Source organism: Macrobrachium rosenbergii, chromosome 25, assembly GCF_040412425.1.
Source record: "Macrobrachium rosenbergii isolate ZJJX-2024 chromosome 25, ASM4041242v1, whole genome shotgun sequence".
Lineage (NCBI taxonomy): Eukaryota > Metazoa > Arthropoda > Malacostraca > Decapoda > Palaemonidae > Macrobrachium > Macrobrachium rosenbergii.
Genome location: NC_089765.1, coordinates 19,338,821 through 19,346,735, shown reverse-complemented (window position 1 = coordinate 19,346,735; position 7,915 = coordinate 19,338,821).

The window sequence follows — 7,915 nt, the reverse complement described above, 5'->3', positions numbered from 1 at the left end:
TATATATATATATATATATATATATATATATATATATATATATATGTGTGTGTGTGTGTGTGCGTGTGTGTGTATATGAATATAAGAAGGCCCATAAAACACTATTTAAACGTTGCAACCAGAATCGTCGCCAAACGGGAGGTAATGAGGCCAAACAACCACTACTGGTTATTCTCCTCCTCCTTAGGAAACGGTCACCGGCATACCATCGGAGACTTAATGCCACACCTATATCTGCTTTGTATATATACCCTTGTAACATTTCATCTGTCCATATTCTACCAGTGAACAGGGGCACAGAAGCAAGTGCCCGAAATATATGGTTGCAACGTTTAAATAGTGTTTTATGGGCCTTCTTATATTCATATTACACTGTGGTATTACAGGAAAACACACACACACATATATATATATATATATATATATATATATATATATATATATATATATATATATATATATATATATATATATATATATGTGTGTGTGTGTGTGTGTATGTGTGTATAATTACTTGAAGCAATAACCAACTACTAGAGACAGACAGACAAACAGACAGTGAACAAACATTAAAATAATTAGACCAGATTTAGATTGAACATCTGTGAGCAATTTAAAACACTGATGCGTACGCGTACTCCGCTTGTTATTCAAGTTATGTCAGAGAAAGAGAGAGAGAGAGGAGGTAGTATCACAGTTAATCACATCCTAAGTGACAGTGATTTACATTAGGCGGCTCATCCTATAATTTACCCTGTCATGTTAGATCTAAACTAACATCCAACAAGCGCCCCGTTAACTAGTTTCTGTGGGCGTACTAGGGACTTTCCCTTTAATAAATAAAGTAATTAAGAATCACAAGATAAAGAGTTTATATTCTGAAAACCCCTTAGGTACTAATTACAAAACTCACGTCCATTAAAAAAAAAAGAATAAGTGCTTAATTAATTGAGACAGTAGATTTCTTAGAAACACATAGAACTTGGTGCCGCAGAGGTTAGCTAAAATAAACAAACAGAAAACGCCCTTAAGCCATAGAACCCAGGGTACTGTACAGGACTCCGCCCTTTTACAAAGGCTTCTTCTCCCACCTGGTTCCTCGCATCCCGTAAATATTTAGCCCTTAATAAGGAAGGATGCGAGATCCTTCAAAGGATCTCCTGTTTCTGAAGCAAGGTTGCAAACAGGGCAGGAAATGAATGGGTGATGAGTCGACCAGGATATTATGTGGAGGACAAAAAAGAAAAAAAAGCTAGTATAGGATTCCCGTAGGCTTTCATCGTCGTTCCCACCCTCTCCTGACAGTTGATTCATAGTGAAACTGCGAGGTTTTACTCCTGTAACACATTTCAGACCTGGGAAATTATTGAAAGCCTTTAGGTTTTTCTTATATTTTAAAGGATTAATTCGATTGCCGACTGGTTTGCGTGTCATTTTCGGATAATCATTGCAGCGTTTGCGTTTGAGAATTACTGTACGGCTTTTCTGGTTGGCGACCAGTAAGAAGAATTTGACAGTAAACTGGCGCTGTACAGCATATATAGCACTCAGTCTTCGAAAAGCCAAACGTAAGAGACTTTTAAATACTTTTGCGGAAGATGATATTTGATTAGAATCTGGAATATGAGACTGGTTTAGAATCTGGAATGTGAAACTGGTTTAGAATCTGGAATATGATATTTGATGAGAATCTGGAATATGAGACTGGTTTAGAATCTGGAATATGATATTTGATGAGAATCTGGAATATGAGACTGGTTTAGAGTCTGGAATATAATATTGGATTAGAATCTGGAATATGAGGCTGGTTTAGAATCTGGAATACGATATTTGATTAGAATCTGGAATATGAGATTGGTTTAGAATCTGGAATTTGAGATTTGTTTAAAATCCGGAATACGATATTTGATTAGAATCTGGAATATGAGACTGGTTTAGAATCTGGAATGTGAAACTGGTTTAGAATCTGGAATATGATATTTGATTAGAATCTGGAATATAAAACTGGTTTAAAATCTGGAATATGATATTTGATGAGAATCTGGAATATGAAACTGGTTTAGAATCTGGAATATAATATTTGATTAGAATCTGGAATATGAGGCTGGTTTAGAATCTGGAATACAATATTTGATTAGAATCTGGAATATGAGATTGGTTTAGAATCTGGAATTTGAGATTTGTTTAAAATCCGGAATACGATATTTGATTAGAATCCGGATTATGAGACTGGTTTAGAGTCTGGAATATGAAACTGGTTTAAAATCCGGAATATGATATTTGATTAGAATCTGGAATATGAGATTGGTTTAGAATTTGGAATTTGAAATTTGTTTAAAATCCGGATTATGATATTTGATTAGAATCTGGAATTTGAGGTTTGTTTACAGTCCGGAATATGATATTTTATTAGAATCTGGAATATGAGACTGGTTTAGAATCTGGAACACGGTATTTGATTAGAAAAAGGAATATGTTTCTGGTTTAGAATCGGGAATTTGAGATTTGTTTAAAATCAAGAATATGATACTTGATTAGAATCTGGAATATTAGACTGGTTTAGAATCTGGAATTTGAAACATAGGGCCACGGAGAACTAAGAAACATCCGGTCCTAGAAATTCAACATAAAATGGTTTATTACTCTCCGGATCAGCATTCCTCGAGAGAATATCATTTCAATAGCTATATCCCCTCTCTCCTGCGCAGCGCAGAAGGCGCTTTCGATCGAGGCTATTAAAGTACCCCTAAGATCAAGTTGGCCAATACAGGACACAAGTGACACCTTCCCATCCAATAGGAGATGAAATTCAATTGGGAATGACAGCCAGGAATTAGACGCAACCGTGTTGGAATTGACTCCAGTGGGCGCCCTTTATTCTCCTTGATTGAGAATGGGCTACTGTGTTACGTGGGCGAGAGGGCCAGTTATCGCTTATCAACGGTTATCAACATTTATTAACATTTTATCTTTGCCTTTTATTTCGTTCCAGCTAGAGTACCCTCATAGTTTTTTTTTTTTTTTTTTTACGGCGACAAACTCAATTATTTGAATTGTTCGATTGTTCCTCCATGTTGCGTTTCATCTCTCTCTCTCTCTCTCTCTCTCTCTCTCTCTCTCTCTCTCTCTCTCTCTCTCTCAATAGATGGATACAGAGTAACATAAAAGGAAATATTTCATCTCTCATTCAGGAAATGACGTAAAGGCTCACAAGTTCCTTCCTGAAGTAAAAAAAAAAAAAAACTCTAATTTACACGTTCCTTTGGTAAGGCCACTACTGCCCTTATAGCTTCAGTAAGCTTATTCTTTAGGTCTTGTACTAAACTTACTATATGTATATATATAACTCTTAAAAAGCTACGTATGGTTAACGATGAGGAAAACCAACCTATCAGCATTTTTGCTGTTTATTTTGTTTCAGTGTGTGTGTGTGTGTGTGTGTTTAGGGGTTCATCTCAAATGCTAAATAAGATTTCAGTTTTTAGTTTTCTGTAAAAGAAAACTATTGCGCCGGCTCGGCCTGTCCGTCCGCACTTTATTCCGTCCGCACATTTTTCTGTCCGCACTTTTTCTGTCCGCTAGAGGGCTGCAAATTGGTATGTGGACATCCACCCTCCAACCATCAATCATACAGAATTGCAGCCCTCTAGCCTCAGTAGTTTTTATTTCATTTAATGTTAAAGTTAGCCATAATCGTGCATCTGGCAATGATATAAGATAGGCCACACACCGGGGCGTGGTTAAAGTTTCATGGGCCGCGGCTCATACAGTATTATACTGAGACCACCGAACGATTGATCTAATTAGGTGGCGTTGAGTACACGCTGTACAGAAAACTCGATTGCGCCGAAGAAACTGTGGCGCATATTTTACCTGTTAATTTTCGACTGAGACGTAGAAAGAGTTGCCTTTACCTCACTGATTAAAACGTCCTATGGGGCTCTTAGGTCCCCCATTTTTTATTCTGTCGTCCCTCTTGCGGAGAGGAGGAGCAAATGAATTTAATTCTACGCAGGACATATTCCTTTCCTCAGTTCCACGTAGGATTCCAGGTTGCGTAGCGATTGCATTACTGAGTAATCCGGAGAGTGGATTACTAATCCATCCTCTCCCTCTCCCTTTTTTTCTTTTCCTCCTCTCCCCTTCCGTTTCCTTTCCGTTCTCCTTTTTTCCTTTTCCGTTGCCCAGCCCGTATTGGGCAGAGATGATGGAACTGGTACTATTTATGGGACGATATTTTGCATTTGAATGGTAATACTGAAGTTGAATTCAGTCTTCATGTGCCACGTAGGAGATAGATCCCAGTTTTTAGTTTTCTGCAAAAGAAAACGATTGTGCCGGCTTTGTCTGTCCGTCCGCACTTTTTCTGTCCGCACTTTTCCTGTCCGTCCTCAGATCTTAAAAATTACTGAGGCTAGAGGGCTGCGAATTGGTACGTGGATCATCCACCCTCCAATCATCAAGCATGCCAAATTGCAGCCCTCTAGCCTCAGTAGTTTTTTATTTTATTTAAGGTTAAAGTTAGCCATAATCGTGCGTCTGGCAACGATATAGGACAGACCACCACTAGGCCGTGGTTAAAGTTTCATGGGCCGCGGCTCATACGGCATTACACCGAGACCACCGAGAGATAGATCTATTTTCGGTGGCCTTGATTATACGCTGTAGCGGCTATACAGAAAACTCGATTGCACCGAAGAAACTTCGGCGCATTTTTCACTTTTATATTGCATCAAACAACTCATTTTAGCTGCGTCAGTTACTGATGCATGACTTCGTAAAATTTTAAAGCTTTCTTTGGTGACCGGAAGGAATATTTTTGTGAGAAGTCGTCGATTGTAAATGCGTGCGAAGACAGGAAGATTGTGCTGTTGTTTTATTAACTGCTATAATATTTGCTACGTATTGCTGAAGGGGAGACGCTGGTCGAGAGAATGTATCTAAATGCGATTCAGAAACTCCTGTAAATTTGTCCATCTATTTCTGTTTACTGTTCTTCTTCTTCTTCTTCTTCTTCTTCTTCTTCTTCTTCTTCTTCTTCTTCTCCTTCTCCTTCTTCTTCTTCTTCTTCTTCTTCTTCTTCTTCTTCTTCTTCTTCTTCTTCTTCTTCTTCTTCGCTACAGTAATCCAAATTATATTGCGAAACCTTCCTAATTTTGGCTCTCCTTCTTCTTCTTCTTCTTCTTCTTCTTCTTCTTCTTCTTCTTCTTCTTCTTCTTCTTCGCTACAGTAATCCAAATTATATTGCGAAAACCTTCCTAATTTTGGCTCTCCTTCTTCTTCTTCTTCTTCTTCTTCTTCTTCTTCTTCTTCTTCTTCTTCTTCTTCTTCTTCTTCTTCTTCTTCTTCGCTACAGTAATCCAAATTATATTGCGAAAACCTTCCTAATTTTGGCTCTCCTTCTTCTTCTTCTTCTTCTTCTTCTTCTTCTTCTTCTTCTTCTTCTTCTTCTTCTTCGCTACAGTAATCCAAATTATATTGCGAAAACCTTCCTAATTTTGGCCCCCATGGAATATTCTGTGTCCTGGCGCACGATCAGTGAAATTTTGCAGACGGCATAACCCATTTCACCTCTATCCAGTGCGGTTGCCACTGCCTTTCCCACCCAGTCACCTTCCTATATAAAATAAAAAGCTAAATTCCCCAAAAAAAAAAAAAAAAAAACAATCCCAAACTCAGTGACTAATAGGCGCACGAAAGACTCGGACCAGATATTGCTTTGCAGTGTTAAACTTAGAAACGATGGGAAGTAGTTCCTTGTGTCTCTGATAGGTTCATAATGACTCGGGCCGTTAGGAGGTTGATGAGGGTATGAAACTGATGGTTTACTCATGAGGGAGCTGTCGCGACTGGCCTGTGGAGATGGGGGTTGGGGGCGGGGGAATGGTAGATAGTAGCCAGGGCAAGAAAAGTTTATTTGAAAAGCAGTCGATTGCTATAAAGAAATATAATTTATGTATATGTGTATATACGAGTATATATATATATATATATATATATATATATATATATATATATATATATATATGTGTGTGTGTGTGTGTGTGTGTGTTTGTATGTGTGTATGTATTTCCTGTGTCTTTTCACCCTAAAAGAGGTTGACGTCAGGATTTTTTAAGGTGCAAAGCTAGACCGTAACTCAGCACCCAAGTGACTGCTTAGGCCATTAGATGCATTATGGTATTTCACGGATTCTTGTTATATACTAAGAATGAATCTTTAGAGCTTACACACACATGCCTGTGAGCCTGCAGTTGTTTTCACGGAAGGAGTAGCAAAGATCTTAAGTGTACTCTACACAAAATTGTGGACAGGGAAAACTTTAAAAATCGGTACTGACAGTAATATTTAAAAAGTTGCCAGATTATTAATAATACAACTAGCAAAATAGCAAAATACTACCACAGTGGCTCCATCGAGTAGTACTGCTTATGGTGTGTGTGTGTGTATTAGCAAGTTAGCAGTGATAGTAGCAGTATTTTCCCGAGTAGAAGACGCTTCACAGGGAATTTTTCAACCAATAACATTTCCTTTGTCGGAGAGAATATAGTTATCATTGACCGTATAAAAAAAAAAACTTCCGTTTTATCTGTCAACCAATACCACTCGCTTCGTCGGAAATAAGTTATCATTGACCAAATGAGAAACCCCCACCCCCAAAAAAAAGATAAAAGCTTCCCCTGTTAACTTCAAAACAAAACTTCCCTTTTTTCTGTCTACCAATACCACTTCCTTCATCGGAGATAATTTATCATTTACCTAATGAGAACCCCCTCCCCCCCACAAAATAAACACTTCCACTTTTAATAGCAAAAAAAAATAACCCCTTTTTTCTGTCTACCAATACCACTTCCTTCATAGGAAATAAGTTATCATTCACCTGGTGAGAACCCCCCCCAAAAAAAAAAATAAATTCTTCCACTTTTAACTTAAAAAAAAAAAACTTCCCTTTTTCCTGTTTACCAATACCACTTCCTTCGTTGAAAGTAAGTTGTCATTGACCCAATGAGAAACCCCCAAAAAAAAAAAAATGAAAGCTTCCTTTTAAATTAAAAAAAAAAACCCCTTTTTCGTCGAAAAAAGTTATCATTGACCAAATGAGAACCCCCCCTCCAAAAAAAATAAAAACTTCCACTTTTAATAGCAAAAAACAAAAAATCCTTTTTTCTGTCTACCAATACCACTTCCTTCGTCGAAAAGGATACAGTAGCTATCACTGAACCAATCAAAACAAAAAAAAAAAGATAAAAATTAAATTCTTCCTCTCTAACAGCAAAAGAACAACCCGCACGCAATCAGTCGCTCCATCCGAAAATGATCCGTTCTGCGAAGAACGCGTCCAGAACCGGTACCAGATACTCTTGGGCTCCCCTTGACAGCTAAAATACGGCCGAAATAAGAACGACAGCCCCTCGAAGCGAATACCTCGCTGATAGAGTTATCGAGGTTAAGATGATGGAGTAGACACGTTCGAGGTGACAGTCCCTCGCACTTGAGAATTTATAAAGCGTTACCCTTGAAAGGGGTTGCTAAGGGGAAGGGGGAGGTAGGACCTTCTGTGTACGGAGAAAGAGTGGACGGCCGTCCTTTGTGTAACTGAATTCTACATAAATACAAACACTTGCTTAGTTACTTGTATACATTCAGTTACAGACATACGTAGAGAGAGAGAGAGAGAGAGAGAGGGAGAGAGAGACCGAGCCTTTTCCCAGAGAAAGACAGACAGACAGACTGAGTCTTAGCCCAGAGAGAGAGAGAGAGAGAGAGACTTAGCTCAAAAGAGAGAGTGAGTCTTAGTCAAGATAAAGAGAGAGAGAGAGAGAGTCTTAGCTCAGAGAGATATAAAGAGAGAGAGAGAGAGAGAGAGAGAGTCTTAGCCCAGAGAGAGAGAGAGAGAGAGCGTCTTAGCCCAGAG